Source organism: Podarcis cretensis, assembly GCF_951804945.1.
Source record: "Podarcis cretensis genome assembly, chromosome: 4".
NCBI classification, from domain to species: Eukaryota; Metazoa; Chordata; class Lepidosauria; order Squamata; family Lacertidae; genus Podarcis; species Podarcis cretensis.
The window spans coordinates 8,973,961-8,996,166 of NC_137173.1; the positions used below are offsets into that span (position 1 = coordinate 8,973,961).

The window sequence follows — 22,206 nt, forward strand, 5'->3', positions numbered from 1 at the left end:
TAAATCCTTATATTATCTGTCTACTATGTAAACAATCAATAAACTTGTGTATGTTTATTCAAAACCTGCCAGGGAGTTTGTTGTCTTTTAATTTTTATTATTTTTATTAAATTTTATTAAATGTTACCAAAAAAAATGAAAAGAAAAAAAGACATACAGTGCTGCCTCGCAAGACGAAATTAATCCGTTCCGTGAGGCTCTTCGTATAGCGGTTTTTTCGTCTTGCGAAGCAAGCCCATTGACAGCTTAGCGGATTAGCGCTATTAGCGGTTTAGCGGCTTTTAGCGGATCAGCTGATAAGCGGCTTATCAGTGGATCAGCTGATAAGCGGCTTAGGGCTTAGGAAAAGGGGGGGGAGGGAAAAAACACCGCAGGAACTCGCAAGACATTTTCGTCTTGCGAAGCAAGCCCATAGGGAAATTCGTTTTGCGAAGCGCTTCCAAAACGGAAAACCCTTTCGTCTAGCGGGTTTTCCGTCTTGCGAGGCGTTCGTCTTGCGGGGCACCACTGTAGAAACAATACATAACCATACATTAAAACATCTATCTACACAATTTTCATAATCAATTGTTCAAAACACTTTTCATAATCAATTATTCCAAATTCATACTTCAAACATTACGATATATAAATCCTAGTTAAAATATTATAAAAGACTTCCACCGCATTCACCACACGTCTCTTGGTTATCTAATTTACCTTTGTTGTCTTTTTAAGTAATTTGTGAAAAGTTCCCATTCTTCTTTAAAATCACAGTTGTCCTTATCTCACAGTTTGTATGTGAGTTTCGCCAGTTCTGCATAGTTCATTGATTTCTCTTGCCACTGTTCTTTTGTCGGGGTTTCCTCATTCTTCCATCCTTGTGCTATCAAGACTTTTGCCGCTGTTGTAGCACCCATAAATAAATTATTTGTTTTCCTTGGCAGGCCTTGAGGGGATGGTCCGATCCTGAAGAACAGGGGGAGGAGCTCAGAGTGTCGGAGGACCAGAGGGAGGTTCCTAGTGGGTTGGGGAAGCCAAAAGCAGGACCCCAAGTAATGTCTGAGCCCGAAGAGGGGACCAGCATGAGCTTGGGAGCAAGAACATAAGAACAGCCTGCAGGATCAGGCCAATGGGGCATCCTGTTCTCAAAGGGGCCAGCCAGGAGCTGGTGGGAAGGCCAAAAGTAGGACCCAAGTGCACTCTCCTGTGGTGGCGCTGTGGTCTAAACCACTGAGCCTCTTGGACTTGCCGATCAGAAGGTCGGTGGTTCGAATCCCCACGATGGGGTGAGCTCCTGTTGCTCTGTCCCAGCTCCTGCCAACCTAGCAGTTCGAAAGCACACCAGTACAAGTAGATAAATAGGTACCGTTGTGGTGGGAAGGTAAATGGCATTTCCGTGCGCTTTAGTTTCCGTCACGGTGTCCCGTTGCGCTGGAAGCGGTTTAGTCCTGCTGGCCACATGACCCAGAATGCTGGGGACCCAGAAAGCTGGGGAGCCAGTGTGGTGTAGTGGTTAAGAGCGGTAGTCTCGTAATCTGGGGAACCGGGTTCGCGTCTCGGCTCCTCCACATGCAGCTGCTGGGTGACCTTGGGCCAGTCACACTTCTCTGAAGTCTCTCAGCCCCACTCACCTCACAGAGTGTTTGTTGTGGGGGAGGAAGGGAAAGGAGATGGTTAGCTGCTTTGAGACTCCTTCGGGTAGTGATAAAGCGGGATATCAAATCCAAACTCCTCCTGTCTGTGGACAAATGCCGGCTCTCTTGGTCTGAAAGTGAGATGAGCTCTGCAACCCCATAGTTGCCTTTGACTGGACTTGACTGTCCAGGGGTCCTTTACCTTCACCTTCCAATACAGATAAGGGCTGTTGAGCTGCATCCACCATTGTGAGGTCTAAGGAGGCTATGGTGATGCCTCCTCAGCTGTTGCCATTGGCTGTGGACTGCCTGTGATGTCACAAAAGCACATGGCAGCTGTGCTGATATAAAGGCGGTCCACTCCCTCTTCCCTGGCAGAACACAGGGGCCAACGGCTGTGGTTGTCAGCACTGGGTGGTCTCCTTCCATGTGGAGGTGAACTGGCCAGTGGAAGGAGGTGAGCAACAAGGAAGACCAGACAGCTACATTTGTGTGTATGTGTGTACAGTTTATAAAAGGAAGTGGCATTGAGTCACCATTCTCCTGGAAGCAAACAGGCCATGTTCTTAATGCTGTTAAGGGGAGGGCAAAGAAAACTCCAGGGGTCCTTTTTGATTACCTTTTAACATTCATCATCATCATCATCATCATCATCATCAATTTTATTTATACCCTGCCCTCCCCAGCCAAGGCCGGGCTCAGGGCAGCTAACAAGCAATAATAAAAACAAGTTGAATGAATACAACTTAAAAACCAGATTAAAATACAACATTAAAATATTAAAACATTAAGATATTAAAATGCAGCCTCAACACAGGAGGAAAAAGGAAAAAGAAAAAAGGAAGAGGGGGAGGAAATCAAACTGGCTCCAAGCCAAAGGCCAGGCGGAACAGCTCTGTCTTACAGGCCCTGCGGAAAGAAATCAGATCCTGCAGGGCCCTGGTCTCATGAGACAGAGCTTTCCACCAGGCCAGAGCCAGTGTAGAGAAGGCCCTGGCTCTGCTTGAAGCTAATCTGACATCCTTGGGGCCTGGGACCTCTAGGGTGTTGCTATTTATGGACCTTGAGGCTCTCCGTGGGGCATACAGGGGGAGAGGCGGTCCCATAGGTATGAGGGTCCTAAGCTGTGAAGGGCTTTAAAGGTCAAAACCAGCACCTTAAAACTGACCCTGTACTCCACCGGGAGCCAGTGCAGCTGGAAAAGCACTGGGTGAATATGCTCCCATGGCAGAGACCTTGTGAGGAGCTTCGCTGCAGATTCTGCACCGCTGGAGTTTCTGCACTGCTGGAGTTTCTGGGACAGCTTCAAGGGCAGCCCCACGTAGAGCGAATTACAGTAGTCAAGCCTGGAGGTGACCGTCGCATGGATCACTGTGGCCAGGTCGGGGCGGGAAAGGTAAGGGACCAACTGTGGATGAAGAACATAGCCATTGGGGCTAGTAACCCCTCAATGCCTTCTCCTCCATGAGTTTCTGCTCTTTCACAGCCATCCAAGATGGCGGCCATCACTTCCTCCTGTGGCAGGGAGTTCCATAGTTTAACAATGCACTGCGAGGAAAAGGATTTACTTATATCTGTTCTGAATTTTCCAACATGCAGCGTTATTATTTGTCCAGGGGTCCTAGTGTTAAGAGAAAGGGAGAGGGCTTTCCCCTATCTGCTTTCTCCCTGCCATGCCTAATTTTATAAACTTCCGTCATGTGGCCTCTTACTCGTCTTTTTTCTCTTAGTTGAAAAAATTCCCAGATGCTGCATTCATTCCTCCTAGCAGCATGCGCCGTCTCCTAGCAGCGCAGCAATAAAGCTACTCGCACATTTGCAAAGCTAAGCAGAGTCCGGTATGGTTCGCGATTGGATGGGGGACCGCGTGTTGTGATTCGTACGTTGCAGGGGTTGGACTAGATGATCCTCAGGGTCCCTTCCAACGCTACAATTCCACAATTGTATGAGATTTGATTGCTGCTCCACCTGTGAATAATGTCGTTTCCTTTATCTCTACGCCCTTCAAATGGCAGATACCTTCACACAAAGGACTGTCCTCTGCTTGCTGCTGGAGCTGTTCCCGAACCTTGGATCTGCTTTTGAAAACAAAATACTCCCTTTTCCTGCGTCCTATTTTCCCCCTTCTCTCTCACCCCCATTTACTTTTCTCCTCCTGCTGCATGTTAACGGGCCCATTTCAAAAGAGATTTGGTTTCGACAGGGGCAACTGCCCGGTAACTGCGATGACGGCTCCCGGCGAGCTCTCTCGGCCTGCTGTGGCCGTGCGAAGCTGAGATCTTCCATTTCTCACATTTCATCCTCCGCCTCGGACTGCTGTTGGCTTTTCAACGCCCGGGTTTTTGAGAGAGCTGCTGCTGTTGCTACATCAGCCGCCACAGCCACTGTCAGGGTGAGAAACGTCAATGGCATGACTGAGGAAGTCTGAAAGAATGCAGCTTGGGAAGACAGACCTTGAGCCTTTTGGTTTTAAAGACAAACTCAAACAGGCCCAAAGGCTTAGGGCAGCAGTAGGCAACATTTTCTCTCCCAAGGTCTGCATTCCCTTCTGGACAACCTTTGAGGGGGTCGCATATTACTGGCTAGTAGCAGCTATCAAGAGCCTATTATTATTATTATTATTATTATTATTATTATTCATGCTCCATCTTTTTCCCTGGCAGGGACTCATGGAGCCATACAGATAAAAGAACAGATAAAACGTAGGAAAAAGCCCATCATTTTTTAAAAAAACACCAATTAAACATGGATCGAATTAAAGCTATCTATCTAATGTACAGGGACACGGGTAGCAGTGTGGTCTAAACCACAGAGCCTAGGGTTTGCTGATCAGAAGGTTGGCAGTTTGAATACCTGCGACAGGGTGAGCTCCCGTTGCTCGGTCCCTGCTCCTGCCAACCTAGCAGTTTGCAAAAACGAAGTACAAGTAGATAAATAGGTACCGCTACGGCGGGAAGGTAAACGGTATTTCCAAATGCTGCTCTGGTTTGCCATAACCAGCTTAGTCCTGCTGACCACATGACCCAGAAGCTGTACACCGGCTCCCTCGGCCAATAAAGCGAGATGAGCGCCACAACCCCAGAGTCGTCCGCGACTGGACCTAACGGTCAGGGGTCCCTTTACCTTTACCTTTTATCTAATGTACAGTCATACCCTGGAAGTCGAACAGAATCCATTGTGGAAGTCCGTTTGACTTCCAAAACATTCAAAAACCAAATCACGGCTTCTGATTGGCTGCAGGAAGCTCCTGCAGCCAATCAGAAGCCACGAAAGCCCCATCGGACATTCAGGTTCCAAAAGAATGTTCACAAACTGGAACAATCACTTCCGGGTTTGCGGCGTTCGGGAGCCAAAACGTCCGAGTTCCAGGGTGTTCGACAATCAAGGTATGACTGTACTAAAACCATACAAACAATTACAATAAATACAATAGGACGCTGTCTCTTTCATTCAAAGCAGTCAGTTCCCAAAAGCCTGTTGGAACAATGTTTTCACCTGCCGGATGAAAGACAGCAAGGAGAGACCCTGTCTGCCTTCTCCAGGGAGGGAATTTCAATATACAGATCTTCCATTTGTATATTTGTATGTTTTAAAACCATCCAAGTTGGTGGGCCTACCATAGCTTAGCTAAGTATAGTGTGAAGAATTGCTTTCTCTGTCCCAAATTCACACGGCAGGTGGAACAAGCTTGTTTTCTACTGCCTCAGATGGTACGGCCCAAACTGATGGATTCAAATCAGAAGGAAGGAGATTCCGATTAAACATTAGGAATAACTTTCTGACGGTAAGAGCTGTTCAGTACTGGAAAGGACTCTTCCAGCAGGTGGTGGACTTCTTCACTGGAGGATTTTAAACAGATGCTGGCTGGTCATCTGTCAGGGATTCTTTCAGCTGTGGTTCCAGCATTGTAGGGGTTGGACTAGATGTTTCTTGCGGCACCTTCTGAAGTGTAGGTGGGTCCCCACGAGGCAAGACACAGCGATAACAGCAAGAACCTTTATTGAACTAACAGAACTGGACAAAAGGGGCAAAGCAACTGCTTATATACATTTCTGAAGGCCTGGGCCACTCCCACTCCCAACGTGATTGGCTGTCTAAACTTCCAAGCTGCGAATCACGTTTCAGAGTTTAAGGGCCAATGGCAGAGGCCCAAATCCTGAAATGTTCTGTGATTGGATATCATGTATCGAATCAGAACACAGGGGCTCAGAATCCTTAGTCCAGACTCAAGATCAGGTAAACACAGACCACTGAATACATTGTTGTTGAATACATTGATCACCCCTCCTGTTGTTGTTTTTTAGTCATTTAGTCATGTCCGACTCTTCATGACCCCATGGACCAGAGCATGCCAGGCTCTCCTGTCTTCCACTGCCTCCCATGGTTTGGTCAAACTCATGCTGGTAGCTTCGAGAACACTGTCCAACCATCTCGTCCTCCTCTGTTGTCCCCTTCTCCTGCTGCCCTCCATCTTTCCCAACATCAGGGTCTTTTCCAGGGAGTCTTCTCTTCTCATGAGGTGGCCAAAGTCTTGGAGCCTCAGCTTCATAACACCTTCTAACTCTACAATTCTATCATTCTATGATAATTTAGATTTCCAAATGTTTCTCCAGGCCAAGAAATATTTTTGGGGAGGGAGCTGTTTTGGACCAAACTGGTGGTACAAAAAGTGCAACATATATGTGTGTTTGTTTTTTAATGAACCCACTTTTTAAACATACACACACCACAAGTTGACCATTCCGGGAGACCTGATGCTGTTGTCCCACCATCCACATTTGCAATACTTCTGCAGGTGGCAATTTTAACATAGGTGCTGAAAACAGGCCGAGGTGGGCATTTAAAACATGGCAGTCAACGTGAGCATTTTGTCAAAGGAAAGAGGCGAGTGATACTCCGTGAAACTCAGCAGCTCACCAGGGAAGTGTCTTGGAAGCTGGCCTTCGGTTGAGTGAAAGACTACAGGCCCGGTAGGGAGATCAGCAGAGCTTCTGAGAGTCCGCTACAGGAGAGAGAGAGGTCATGCTCCATCTCCATTATCAAGGACAGTATTTTTTATTTTATTTTTTGTAAATAATTTTTATTTGATTTTTCAAGTGTAAAATTATAACAGCATCAAATACAGTGGTACCTCTGGTAGCGAACAGGATCTGTTCTGGAGCACCGTTCGCAACCTGAGAGGAACGCACTGTGTCTGTGCACACGCAGTTCGCAATTTTCTACTTCTGCGCATGCGCGAGCAGCGAAACCTGGAAGTAACCCTTTCCGGTACTTCCAGGTCGCCACGGGACGCAACCTGAAAAGACGTAACCTGAACCGAACGTAACAAGAGGTATGACTGCACAAACTCAGATTTGAAAATTTCTCTGAATCTCTAGACTTCCCATCATCTCCTCCATGGGTCCTAGTGTCAACATTTTCAACTGCATATCCTTTCATTGTCCATATTTTAAATCTATCCATATTGACCAACGCTCCCATCATCCCTGACCAGTTGGTCATCCTGGGGCTGAAGGGCAGTTCATAGAATCATAGAATCATAGAATCATAGAGTTGGAAGAGACCACAAGGGCCATTGAGTCCAACCCCCTGCCAAGCAGGAAACACCATCAGAGCACTCCTGACATATGGTTGTCAAGCCTCTGCTTAAAGACCTCCAAAGAAGGAGACTCCACCACACTCATTGGCAGCAAATTCCACTGTCGAGCAGCTCTTACTGTCAGGAAGTTCTTCCTAATGTTTAGGTGGAATCTTCTTTCTTGTAGTTTGGAACCATTGCTCCGTGTCCGCTTCTCTGGAGCAGCAGAAAACAACCTTTCTCCCTCCTCCATGTGACATCCTTTTATATATTTGAACATGGCTATCATATCACCCCTTAACCTCCTCTTCTCCAGGCTAAACATGCCCAGCTCCCTTAGCCGTTCCTCATAAGGCATTGTTTCCAGGCCTTTGACCATTTTGGTTGCCCTCCTCTGGACACGTTCCAGTTTGTCAGTGTCCTTCTTGAACTGTGGTGTCCAGAACTGGACACAGTACTCCAGGTGAGTTGGTGTCCATCCGCAGCTGGAGAACACTCAGATGCCTTAGTCCTTGTCATTGCATCATTTTCTGCAAGGAACACAGCAGCATCTGCATGGCAGAATGCTTCCCTGCGGGACAAATATTATGCAAAACAGACATTTTGGTTTGGCAGATGTTTCTGTTCTAATGCCTTGTTTTGCCACTGTTCCATTCACCCTACTTTCAGGTCAATTAGAAGAATGGGGGGGGGGGAATTCTACAGCAAGAATGGGGAAATTGTGGCCCTCCACATAGGTGGACTCCATATTGCATGCTGCCTGGAGAACGTACAAAATTCAGCTGAGATTCACATACCCTAAAGCCTGTTGTAGATTATTCATAATGGCTGCAGAATGTACAAAATTCAGTTGAGATATATACGTTCCCCAAAGGAGGATTATGTATATTGACCAGGAAATGTGCACAATTCCTTTTCATAGACAGATCATATGCACATTCTCTGTGTGGCCAGGGGGATTTGCACAATCGCTGGATGTTGTGCACATTAATCACTCAGCCTATCAGGGACCCTAAGACTGCAATTCACTCCTTTGGGAAAAAAATCACACAATTGATAGTGACGGGGAGAAATTGTATTCATTTCTCATTTAAAGACAAATTTGCCCAAGTAACACTTTTTGAAATAATACATGAACTGGAACCCAGCCACCTTCTGGAATGTGTGCTGCTCTGAATTTTGCTGTGCACTTTTCCAGCTCAGTAATATGTCAAAAAATGCATACACTAGGATAAAGTGTGCATATAAATGCATATAATACTGAGAATAACATACGTAAATGCATTTGGGGGGAATCTTGCCTTGCAGAAATGTGTATATTTAATGCAAAATGGCCTGCAAAATGTACACTTACATGCTGATAGATTTTGATGAGGGCTTAAAAAAATATGCAAAAACTAATGTGGCAAATTGGAGATCTGAACTTAGGAACTGCAAAATGAGAAACCAGAAGAAACTGCAATTGACAGATCCCTCTATCCGTAGGCAATTGTGTGGATAGGGTCATACGTCAATGGCCACCACCCCCGCATCATGCCTAAAAATGTGCAGCCACGGTCAAGTGTGCGCAGGGAGCATTGAACTCCTGCAGTTCCTATCCTTTTAAAAAAAAGAAATAATTCATTTTTGCAGACATTCAGGGCTGAAGAATGCAATAGAGCTACCTCTTTGGAAAGATGAACACTCTATAAACCTTCAGAGGGTCTGATTCCAGGTCCTTTATGCACATAAAATACCATACCCCCTTCTCCCCACATTCCCTCCCCCCAAAACATATTCAAAGAATAGATTTGGCTATGATTGCACCCAGGAATGAACTGTTTGATTTTCACCCGTTTCCCCGCAGCATGCCAAGTATTTCCTCTCCCTTCCAGAGACTTTTCTTTAAATCGCAAACATCTGTTAGATGACTTGATTCCCAGTGTGTTCATATCAATGAGTATCAGGCCTCTAACGAACAACAGCGAGCCCTCCTCAACTCCACTCCACACACACACACACACTCTCTCTCCCTCCCTCCGATCTGAGCCTCTTCCAGGGAAACAAATTGTCCTATAAACACTTTGGAGGCTTTCAATAAAGGCTTGCGCAGCCCTTGAACGATGCTCTTGGAAGGCTGCTCTTCAAGGAGTAAATTAGGAGCAGGCATCCCCTGTTCCTTGCCAAATCCACCACCTTTTGTCCCCCCCCCCCCCGGTCTTGCTCAGGATATCGTGCGCTGCCGTGTCGAGGTGCGGCGCTTGCTCCTTACGCCGTCCAACTCTCCCTACGCAACCAAGCCGCCTCTCTGCCAGTTCCAGCTGTGAATCGTGGCCAGCCCAAGAGACCGTGAGAGTCGAAATCAGAGCCCCGCTTCTCCAGCTGTCGGGGCACAACTCGTGCTGCACAAGAGCGCATTGGAGCAAGCACTGTGGATTTTGAGGGGAGAGACTTTGTCAAGCAAGGCCTCCTTGAACCTGCCTTGCCCCAGCCTCTAGTCTCTGCTTCTCAATTTGTATTGTTTTATTGGTGACATCAGTCACAAAATTAAAAGACGCCTGCTTCTTGGGAGAAAAGCAATGACAAACCTAGACAGCATCTTAAAAAGCAGAGACATCACCTTGCCGATAAAGGTCCGTATAGTTAAAGCTATGATTTTTCCCAGTAGCGATGTATGGAAGTGAGAACTGGACCATAAAGAAGGCTGATCGCCAAAGAATCGGTGCTTTTGAATTATGGTGCTGGAGGAGACTCTTGAGAGTCCCATGGACTGCAAGAAGATCAAACCGATCCATTCTGAAGGAAATCAGCTCTGAGTGCTCACTGGAAGGACAGATCCTGAAGCTGAGGCTCCAAGAGTTTGGCCACCTCATGAGAAGAGAAGACTCCCTGGAAAAGACCCTGATGTTGTGAAAGATGGAGGGCACAAGGAGAAGGGGACGACAGGGGACAAGATGGTGGGACAGTGTTCTCGAAGCTACCAGCATGAGTTTGACCAAACTGCGGGAGGCAGTGGAAGACAGGAGTGCCTGGCGTGCTCTGGTCCATGGGGTCACGAATAGTCGGACATGACTAAACAACTAAACAACAACAAAATTGATTAAGGTTTAGAAATTATTTATTGTCTATGCAGAACTGGTTAAACTGACATACAAACTGTGAGATACGCACAACTGTGATTTCAAAGAAGAATGGGAACTTTTTACATATTACTTAAAAAGACAACAAAATGAACTGGACTCCTTGGCAGGTTTTGAATAAACATACACAAATTTATTGATTGTTAACAGACAGATAATATAAAGATTTATACACTTTTACAATATGCAGAGAATAATATTTGTGGAGAAATGAGAGCGAGGAACTGAGGGAAGTCTTTGGGGGGCGTTGATGGGGAGGTGGGGGGAAGGGGGAAAATAATGAATAGGATATGTTTTGATATGATGTTATGTTGAAATTGCTAATAAAATATTTTTTAAAAAGAAATTATTTATTGTAACAGTGGATTTCTGCTTAACTCTTATATGTTGATATTGTTATTTTTTATACTATTCTAATGATTGTAGAATGTTACTTTTTTGGTGCAGGTTGCTTATTTTAAAGTTATGTTTCATTATCACATTTTTGTATTGCATTAGAGGGTTATAAGATGTACATTTTTCTTTCTTTCTTCAGCTTGTAAACCGCCTTGAGCACTGTAAGATAGAAAGATAGTATACAAATTAAAAATGATGTTGCTGATGCCTTCCTTTTTGGCTCTTTCTGTGAAACGCTGCCACAAGGTTGCAGGGTCCATTTCATAGCGCTAATATCAGAGATAAGCTCTGCCTGGTGCCTTTTCAACAGCAAGTGGAAGCTTATCTCTGATTTAAGTGCTGTGGGACCACAGCGCTAAGATAAGGGACAAGCCTTTGCCTGACGTCTTTTAAAGGGCAAGCAGGGACTTATCTCTGATCTTAGCACTGTGGGACTACAGCACTGAGAGATAAGCCTTTGCCTGAGATCTTTTAAAGGGCAAGCAGAGACTTATCTCTGATCTTAGCACTGTGGGACTACAGCACTGAGAGATAAGCCTTTGCCTGAGATCTTTTAAAGGGCAAGCAGAGACTTATCTCTGATCTTAGCACTGTGGGACTACAGCACCGAGAGATAAGCCTCTGCTTGATGCCTTTTAAAGGGCAAGCAGAGGCTTATCTCTGATCTTAGCACTGTGGGGCAACAGAAATCTTAGTTTGGAATCTTAGTGCTGTTGACCACAATGCTAAGATCAGAGACAGGCCCGTCGCTCCTTCCATCTTGTAATCTGAATCACCTGACATTGTGACATGAGCCGATCGACAGGTGGGTGGTTCCACTCACCTGTCAAAATATGGTCCACAGTGGATTGGCGCACAGGCTGATAAGGTTCCCCTGCAGCCAAGCTGGTGCAAAAAGTATCACTCTTCTTTCCTTTGGACCACATCGGCAAGGCCAAGAAGGGGGTCTTGTCATCTGGGCAGCCCAGGATCTCCAGACACACTGCCCAGGCTTGCGCCCCAGGTAGGTCACTTTGGTGGTGCTAATGCAGCGGTTTGACTTCACCCCCGGAGGCACACTCCATTGTCTCTCGAGACAGACGGACGCCAACAACAAAGTCACAGAGTAGAACTGAGACGAATGTACCTGAGAAAGTTATGTCCATTGCTCCCAATGCATCTACTTGGAGTAGGACTTCACCAAATAAAATTGTACCTTGGTTCTTGAACGCCTTGGTACTCGTGAGTTTTGGCTCCCAAACGCCGCAAACCCGGAAGTAAGTGTTTCCATTTGCGAACATTTTTCAGAAGCCGAACATACAACATGGCTTCCACTTGAAGCTCCTGCAGCCAATCAGAAGCCGTGCCTTGGTTTATAATAAAAATAATAATTTATTATTTATACCCCGCCCATCTGGCTGAGTTTCCCCAGCCACTCTGGGCGGCTCCCAATCAAGTGTTAAAAACAATACAGCGTTACATGTTAAAAACTTCCCTGAACAGGGCTGCCTTAAGATGTCTTCTGAATATCAGGTGGTTGTTTATCTCTTTGACATCTGATGGGAGGGCGTTCCACAGGGCTGGCGCCACGACCGAGAAGGCCCTCTGCCTGGTTCCCTGTAGCCTCACTTCTCGCAATGAGGGGACCGCCAGAAGGCCCTCGGAGCTGGACCTCAGTGTCTAGGCTGAATGATGGGGGTGGAGATGCTCCTTCAGCAGTTTTGGGAGTTGAACAGACTCCTGGAATGGATTAAGTTCGAGAACCAAGGTACCACTGTACAGCCCATAGGAGATAGAGAAAAACTGATGCAGGTTGGATTTAAAAAACAAATGAGATGGTTAGCCAGTTGATTCTGCTCCTGACCTGGCAAGAGGCCTTGGAGGGGAAAAGCTTGCCAAGATGGTAATGAGGGTATTGCAAATGCAAAATGGCATTCCTCATGGAGATGCTAGCCAGCCCTGACTCCAAGTGGGTGATGCTGTCTGAAGGCGATCCAGTCGCTGGCTGGCTCAACGTCCTTGGTGTGTTTTTGGCTCCCGCTGTGAGCAGATCCTGGCAGGCATGCAGGATGTGTGGGCAAAAGAGACCCAAGCCGAACAGAAGATCTCTTTGACGGAGCTATCAGATCCAAAATGAAAAGAACGCTTGCTGCCAAGGAAGGGAGAAGCTGTGCACACAAACCACACATTTAAAGTTCAGCTAAAAGCACAGGACTGCCCCTGCCCTGGGAAGTGTAGTTTGTGAATGGTGCTGGGAATTGTAGCTTGGCGATGGGTAAACTGCCAGGGTTCTTTGGGGGAAAGCTCTGTGCATTAAACGTATGCTGTGTGTATGCAGCCAGAGAGGAATGACCGCTCCCCGCATAAAAACGGGGGGCGCCCTTTGCGTGGACGCACGCAGCCCCTGGATCTGTAGTGGCTCTATCAGCATAGCCTAGGCTTCGCCTTCCCTCAGGTGGGATACCTGGAGGTCTCCGCCTACCTCAGTCAGCTATCCAATCCCACCTGGGGGATGCGTTGCCAAGGAGACCAGGCCAGGTAGGGGAGGGACTACCTGCCCACATAATAGAGGGAGGATCTTACCTGGGAATCCTCACTTGGCTCCAGAGCTTCTCCCACCCTACCCACCCTCAGTTAATGTCTTATTTTGCAGGTTAACTTTTCTTCACAGGTATGCGGGCGCTGCTACGTCAAGGTTGCTGTTAAAGGGCCGGAAAGGAATTTCCCTGCATTGGCAGGTTTCGCCTTTCCCGTAGCAAAACAAGACACAACTTTGGCGGTATCAGGCCTTGGGCGGAATCCTTTAGTCTATCTTCCTCTTTGCGGCGGCGATACCAGGGTTCCCCATTAAAGGGGTTTCTGAAGGGAGGCTTTGACCGTACGCCGAGAGGTCATCATTGCTTTCCCCTGCGGCGGCGGCGGCATAACGGGGGCAGCTATCTCTGCTTGAACATATGTTCTCCAGAGCCAGCCCATTCCCCCCCACACACTGGATAACCCTGATGCTCCCTAGGTCCCCTGCTGGGGACTGGGGAGGGAGAACGCCCAATGCCTGAGCCAAGGACTACCCACATTTGAAATTTAATAAAGTTGTGGCCAATTTAATCCCATAGCACGTGGTCTTGAGTCGTTATTGCACATGACAGGGGGGCGCTCGGGATCTTGGAGACTCCGCCTGTCCACGCAAAAGGAAAGATCTAAAGCAGCCTTTCTCAACCTGTGGGTCCCCAGATGTTGTTGAACTAAAACTCCCATCACCCCTAGCTAGCAAAGCCAGAGCTCAGGGATGATGGGAGTTGTAGTCCAACAACATTTGTGGACCCATGATGATTGATCTGATTGAAATCAGAGAATAATTAAAGAGTGGGATGGAGTGAAGGAATACATGAAAAAATATGGTTCCGGAACTGGAATATTAATAGATAATGTGTAAAACATGCAGGGGTAAGCAAGGAAATAATAAAAGAATCAATTAAATAATTATTAAACTACAACAACACAACAAGATGGAAGAATTTTGAAAAAAATATTGAGATCACACATGGGTGAAGGGGAATTTATAAAAATTTCTAATATAAGATTTCTAATTGCGTTGCATTTATATATAGCAAAGGGACGTCTATAGCAATTAGGTATATTTTAATCTAGTCAACTATGTAATAGGCCTATGTTACAAAACGAATATGGATTTTGAATTTGATGTTTCTAATTCTTTTTCGGTTTTGGAATAAAGTTTTTTTTTTTTTTTAAAAAAAAGGAAACTATGAGAGAATTAGAGAACAACAACAACATTTGGGGCTGCCCTTGAAGCTGTCCCAGAAACTTCAGCGGGTGCAGAATGATGCAGCGAGGCTCCTCATGGGGTCCCTGCCATGGGAGCATATTCACCCAGTGCTTTTCCAGCTGCACTGGCTCCCGGTGGAGTACAGGGTCAGATTTAAGGTGCTGGTTTTGACCTTTAAAGCCCTTCACGGCCTAGGACCCTCGTACCTATGGGACCGCCTCTCCCGGTATGCCCCATGGAGGACCTTAAGGTCCATAAATAGCAACACCCTAGAGGTCCCAGGCCCTAAGGAAGTCAGATTAGCCTCAACTAGAGCCAGGGCCTTCTCTACACTGGCTCCGGCCTGGTGGAAAGCTCTGTCTCATATGATCAGGGCCCTACAGGATCTGATTTCTTTCCGCAGGGCCTGTAAGACAGAGCTGTTCCGCCTGGCCTTTGGCTTGGAGCCAGTTTGATTCCCTCCCCCTCTTCCTTTTTCCTTTTTCCTTTTTCCTCCTGTTATGAGGCTGCATTTTAATATCTTAATGTTTCAATATTTTAATGTTGTATTTTAATCTTGTTTTTAAGTTGTATTCATTCAACTTGTTTTTATTATTGCTTGTTAGCTGCCCTGAGCCCGGCCTTGGCTGGGGAGGGCGGGGTATATATAAAAATTATTATTATTATTATTATTATTATTATTATTATTACCTGGTACAGACTGTGATGCCAGGAAACAATTGCTGCAGCCAGCCTGCTTTTTATGCAGGGAAAGTGGCAGCCACCCTGCGGTTTCGACACTATCTACAATCAGTTATTTTATAGGGCTGCAATCAGGTCGCCAGCTTTCCTCACTTTCTTTTCTGGCAAGAAACCGGTGCCGTTAACAGCCGCTCGTGTGCTGAAACGACACAGGAAAAGCTTTGCCCATTTCTTCATCCGCACGCCAGGAAAAGCTTCTAGGTTCCTGTGCACAGGGGTGTTGTTAAAGGCACAAGAGCCCATTCAGAAAACTGTTGGCAACCTCCAAGGCACCGCTTTAAGGCTGTGTGGATCTGAGAAACCGCACAGGCTGGAAGGTAAATGGAGAGAAGGTGCTCAGAGAAGGTTTTAGCAGCCCAGTTAATCTCGGGTTTTATGAGCCTCCCTTGGAGGCAACTGATTGAACCAATCCAAATGAGTAACTTAGTGCGTGTGTTTGCTTTGCAATGAATGGAGCCTGTGGAATCATAGAATTGTAGGGTTGGAAGGGACCCCCAGGGGTCATCTAGCCCAACCCTCTGCTATGCAGGAATCTCAGCTCAAGCATTCGTGACAGGTGGACATCCAACCTCTGGTTTAAAATGTCCAAGGAAGGAGAGTCCACCATCTCTCATGGGAGCCTGTTCCACTGCCGAACAGCTCCTACTGTCAGAATAATACTAATAAGAATAATTTATTTAAACCCTGCCCACCTGGCTTGTTCCCCAGCCACTCTGGGCGGCTTCCAACAAAATATTACAAATACAATCAAACATGAAAAACTTCCCTAAAGAGAGCTGCCTTCAGATGTCTTCTAAATGTCAGTTGTTTATCTCCTTGACATCTGATGGGAGGGTGTTCCACAGGGCGGGCGCCACCACCGAGCAGGCCCCCTGTCTGGTTCCCTGTAACCTCACTTTTCGCAGGGAGGGAACTGCCAGAAGCCCCTCGGAGCTGGACCTCAGCGTCCGGGCAGAACGATGGGGGTGGAGATGCTCCTTCAGGTCTACTTGGCTGAGGCCGTTTAGGGCTTTCAAGGTCAACACCAACACTTTGAATTTTGCTCGGAAACGTACTGGGAGCCAGTGTAGGTCTTTCAAGAGCGGTGTTATATGGTCTCGGCTGCCGCTCCCAGTCACCAGTCTAGCTGCCACATTCTGGATTAGTTGTAGTTTCTGGGTCATCTTCAAAGGTAGCCCCACGTAGAGCACATTGCAGTAGTCCAAGCGGGAGACAACCAGAGCATGCACCACTCTGGCGAGACAGTCTGCAGGCAGGGAGGGTCTCAGCCTGCATACCAGATGGAGCTGGTAGACTCCCAGGCTGCGCACCTGGTCCTTTGGGAGCACAGTTACCCCATTCAGGACCAGAGAGTTTTCCACACCAGCCTGCCCCCTGCCCCCCAAGAACAGTACTTCTGTCTTGTCAGGATTCAACCTCAATCCATTAGCTGCCATCCATCCTCCAACCGCCTCCAGGCACTCACACAGGACCTTCACTGCCTTCACTGGTTCCGATTTAAAAGAGAGGTAGAGCTGGGTATCACACGCATATTGATGGACACCCAGCCCAACCCCCCTGATGTTCTCTCCCATTGGCTGCATGTACATGTTAAAAAGCATGGGGAAGAGGACAGAACCCTGAGGCACCCCACAAGTGAGAGCCCAGGGGTCTGAACACTCATCCCCCAACACCACTTTCTGAACATGGCTCAGGAGAAAGGAGCGGAACCACTGTATAACAGTGCCCCATATACTCGGAAACGTACCGAGAGCCATTGTAGGTCTCTCAGGACTGGTGTTATGTGGTCTCAGTGGCTGCTCCCAGTCACCAGTCTAGCTGCCACATCCTAGATTAGTTGTAGTTTCCAGGTCACCTTCAAAGGTAGCCCCACATAAAGCGCATTGCAGTAGTCCAAGCGGGTGACAACCAGAGCATGCACCACTCTGGCAAAACAGTCTGCGGGCAGGTAGGGTCTCATCCTGCATACCAGATGGAGCTGGTAGATAGCTGCCCAGGACACAGAATTGACCTGTGCCTCCATGGACAGCTGTGAGTCCAAAATGAGTCTCAGGCTGCGCACCTGGTCCTTCAGGGGCACAGTTACCCCATTCAGGACCAGGGAATCCTCCACACCTGCCCACCCCCTGTCCCCCAAGAACAGTACTTCTGTCTTGTCAGGATTCAACCTCAGTCCATTAGCTGCCATCCATCCTCCAGCCACCTCCAGGCACTCACACAGGACCTTCACTGCCTTCACTGGTTCCGATTTAAAAGAGAGGTAGAGCTGGGTATCATCCGCATATTGATGGACACCCAGCCCAAATCCCCTGATCTCTCCCAGCGGCTGCATGTAGATGTTGAAAAGCATGGGGGAGAGGACAGAACCCTGAGGCACCCCACAAGTGAGAGCCGAGGGGTCTGAACACTCATCCCCCAACACCACTTTCTGAACACGGCTCAGGAGGAAGGAACGGAGCCACTGTATAACAGTGCCCCATATGCTCGGAAACGTACTGGGAGCCAATGTAGGTCTTTCAGAACCGGTGTTATATGGTCTCAGCAGCCACTCCCAGTCACCAGTCTAGCTGCCGCATTCTGGATTAGTTGTAGTTTCCGGGTCACCTTCAAAGGTAGCCCCACATAGAGCGCATTGCTTCTGAATACCAGTTGCTGGAAACCACAAGAGAGTTGTTCTTGAGCTCGCCTCCTGCTTGCAGGCTTCCCATAATAAGCGTCTGGTTGATCACTGTGAGAACAGGATGCTGCACAAGATGGGCTCTGGCCTGATCCAGCAGATTTTTCTAATCTTCTTATGCTCCAGAGAAATCCGACTGGGTTTATTATGGTCCTATGAAGTTTTGTTTCCTTGAGAAACTGAGCAGGGGTTTGGACAAGTGGAAGAAATAGGGTCTGAACCAGCCCTGCGTTGTCAAATCCCTTTTTGCATTATTAACATCGCGAGCGCACACAGAATTGCTTTCGGTGGGGGGAAGTCTGCAAAGTAAATCTTTTTGTTATTAAATAGAGAAAAGGGGATCTGGAGCTTTGAGTGCCAAAGATTTATTCCCGTCCTTTCTCTTTTTCCCATCCATTTCTGGAACGTCCCCGGATTGCCCTGCAATGTAGAAAGGTCTTTCATGCTCTTATTTCTTCTTGACAAATGCTAAATTGCTCCAAGGGCAGCAGAGATGGAGGGGAATGATAAAGAGCTCTCTCCTTGTTTAAGTTACAGGTGGAGCTGGGCGATAAATTAGGATTATTAATTATAATAAAGCCTTAAATGCACGCTGACACATATATTAAAGGCATCCTCTCACATCTGGAAGCAAAGGAACTGCTGCGTCTCAGGATCTCGGTGATCCGTCTAGAGCTCTATGTTGTCTCTGGCTGTAGCCAATATGATTATTCAGAGAAGGATGAAAGAGGACTCCTGAAGAAGGCAATTATGTCATTCTTCCTGATAGAGGGCAACAGAGTGCATCATCATTTGATGGCATGCCCAGGAAGAAGAAAAGAGCATTGCGGTCACCTTGAGGAATCAGCCAGACATCCACATTCTCCCAGGTTGAGTTGGGTGGATCAACATGATGCTGAAATCCAGCATTGCCTGAGCTCTGTGAGTGCAGCTTTCTCCTGATTGAAGTGCAGAGTGTTTGAGGACCGGGACATCAGCAGGGAAACCAAAATGCTTGTTTGCCAAGCTATTGTACCACCAACCTTACTGTATGCTTGTGAAACATGGACCACTTATAAACGCCATCTCCAACTCATTGAAAGATTCCATCAACGGTGTCTCTGAAATTTTTTACACATCACATGGGAAGACAAGCAGACTAATGTCAGTGTACTGGAAGAAGCAAAGATCATCAGTGTCGAAGCAATGATTCTTCAACATCAACTTCATTGGACTGGTCATGTTGTGCAGATGCCTGATGATCGTCTCCCAAAGCAACTGCTCTATTCCGAACTTGAAAATGGAAAGCGTCATGCTGGTGGTCAACAAAAGAGGTTTAAAGACTGTCCCAAGGCAAATTTTTAAAAATGTAGTATAAACACCAACAATTGGGAAACACTGGCCTGCGAGCGCTCCAGTTGGAGAACAGCCTTTACCAAAGGTGTCATGGGCTTTGAAGATGCTCGAACTCAGAACGCAAGGGAGAAATGTGCTAAGAGGAAGGCATGCTTGGCAAACCCTCACTGTGATCAACTCCTGCCTGGAAACCTATGTCCCCACTGTGGAACGACGTGTGGATCCAGAATTGGCCTCCACAGTCACTTATGGACTCACTGTTAAGACTTGTTCATGGAAGACAATCTTACTTGGCTACAAGTGATCGCCAAAGAAGAAGAACTGATGTTCTGTTGAGTATATGATGAAAGGGTACCATGTCTCTATAAAAGCGTCATTTCTCTTTCCAACAAAGGCTTTAGCGGTTCTTGACAGCCTTCCGCAGGGTCTGCAAGACAGAGCTGTTCCACCAGGCCTTTGGCCAAGGCACAGTCTGACCCCCTCCTTTGGTAATTCTTCACAGAACTTTAGCCCAATGGTTGCCATCAATTTGATTTGAGCTGATTTTATAATGAATTGATTTTAGAATGCTATATTATTTTACTGTTGTTAGCCGCTCTGAGCCCGGCTTTGGCTGGGGAGGGCGGGATATAAATAAATTGTTGTTGTTGTTGTTTCAGTACAGGGCTATGCGAGTTTTGAAGGCAACCCAGCTAGTCATCTGGCTGTTGCATTTTGTAGCAGTTGATGTTTCCAGGTCGTCTTCTAGGGCAGTGTTTCCCAACCTTGGGCCTCCAGCTGTTTTTGAACTACAATTCCCATCATCCCTGACCACTGGTCTTGCTAGCTAGGGATGATGGGAGTTGTAGTCCAAAAACAGCTGGAGGCCCAAGGTTGGGAAACACTGTTCTAGGGCATCTCCATGTAGAGTGGATTGCAATAATCCAACCTAGAAGCTAGATGAACCAACAGTTGGACTTGCTATAGGCAGCTGACTATTTTCTGAGCAGCAAGCCAAGTCCCTGAAGGCTGGAGATGACCAAATTGTAGAATCTTGATGGTTTTAAATAGAAAGCAGGAAGACACGGGAAATTATCGACCGGCTTACCCAGGAAATGCGGCGCCACAGCTGTGTAGCTTCCTGCCCCGGGAGAGCCGAGTGGTCCAAGCTCTGGGTTCCTTCCAAGACACTGTGAAGATTTTCCTCTTTCGTAATGGTGTGATGTCATCTTTAAAATGTGCTGTTTTATGACAGTTCGCCGTGTTGCATTTTAGCGTCGGCTAGTTCTATCTGGCGACAGCCCACCTGCGGTCCATGTTTTCAGTGGGTAGGGAATGTCATAAATAAGAACCAGGCAACAGCAAAAAAAATTGGAGCAAATCGCTTATAGAACAGTTGCAGCTGAGATGGATTTGATCAGCACAGGTGCTGAAATCAGATCCTAGGGCTTGAAGCTCAGGTGAAGCTTTGCCCAAAGGACCTAGGTGGTTGTTTTATCATCAGTCATACCACTGGCCCCTCTAGCTCAACCCTTCCCAACCTGACCGCCATGCTGGCTGAGGCTCATGGGAGTTGTAGTCTGAAAATCTGGATGGCACCAGGTTGAGGAATTCCAGAGGTTTAATCAGAGGTTTTTTCCTGCTCGATTGGAGATGCTACACTACAGATTGAACCTGTTGCCTTCTGCATTTAAAAGAAGTGTTCTGCCCCAGAGCTATGGCCAATAGTGTGCTTACTTGCAGGGTCAGATTTAAGGTGCTGGTTTTGACCTTTAAAGCCCTTCACGGCCTAGGACCCTTGTACCTACAGGACCGCCTCACCCGGTATGCCCCACGGAGAGCCTCAAGGTCCATAAATAGCAACACCCTAGTGGTCCCGGGCCCTAAGGAAGTTAGATTGGCTTCAACCAGAGCCAGGGCCTTTTCAACACTGGCCCCACGGGGCCTGGTGGAACGCTCTGCCTCATGAGACCAGGGCCCTGCAGGATCTGATTTCTTTCCACAGGGCCTGTAAGACAGAGTTGTTCCGCCTGGCCTTTGGCTTGGAGCCAATTTGATTCCCTCCCTCTCTTTCTTTTTTCTTTTCCTTTCTCCTCCTGCGATGAGGCTACATTTTAATATTTTAATGTTTCAATATTTTAATGTTGTATTTTAATCTTGTTTTTTAAGTTGTAATCATTCAACTTGTTTTTATTATTGCCGCCCTGAGCCCGGCCTTGGCTGGGGAGGGCGGGGTATAAATAAAAATTATTATTATTATTATTATTATTACTTCAAACTCTTCCGCTGAATTAGTGTGGCTTATGTTACATTCACAACATACATTTAAAGCATTATGATATTATTATTATTCATTTCATTTCTATACCTCTTTATATAGTTAAGAAAAACATATCTCAAAGTGGTTTACAACCTATAGACAGTCTATGATTCTATGATTCTATGACTTCCGCCGAAGTATTCTGGGATCTATAGTTTGTTAAGGGTGCTGAGAGTTCTTAGGAGATGCCTAATTTCGCCCTGAGCTATAATTCTCATCATCATCATCAATTTTATTTATACCCCGCCCTTCCCAGCCAAGATCGGGCTCAGGGCGGCTAACACCAGGTATAAAAACAATTAATTGAAATACAACTTAAAAACAAGATTAAAATACAACATTCAAATGCAGCCTCATTTCAGTAGGAACTCAAATCAACAACTTTTGGGGGGATGAAAACGTCAAATCTTCACCAAGGCCAACTATCCAGACTGGTCTTACGTGGGCCAGAAAAAAAAGCCAGGGGAGTCCCAAAATAGGACTTCTATCAGAGAAGGAGAAAGGAAAAAGGATAGAGGGGGAGGGAATCAAATTGATTCCAAGCCAAAGGCCAGGCGGCACAACCCAGGCGGAACAACTCTGTCTAACAGTCCCTTTGGAAAGAAATCAGATCCCGCAGGGCCCTGGTCTCATGAGACAGAGCGTTCCACCAGCAGGAGCCAGTGTTGAAAAGGCCCTGGCT

General features: G+C 46.8%; 1 long non-coding RNA gene across 2 annotated transcripts; it reads left to right on the forward strand.

Moving 5' to 3' along the window:
- The first annotated feature begins 1,730 nt into the window (after window positions 1-1,730).
- On the forward strand, window positions 1,731-6,508 carry LOC307215151. Of its 2 annotated transcripts, XR_013838323.1 has the most exons (3): window positions 1,731-2,073; window positions 3,820-4,008; window positions 6,412-6,508. It is a non-coding gene; the product is annotated as an uncharacterized lncRNA (long non-coding RNA). The 2 variants fall into 2 exon arrangements; XR_013838324.1 differs by lacking the exon at window positions 3,820-4,008.
- Window positions 6,509-22,206: the final 15,698 nt, after the last annotated feature.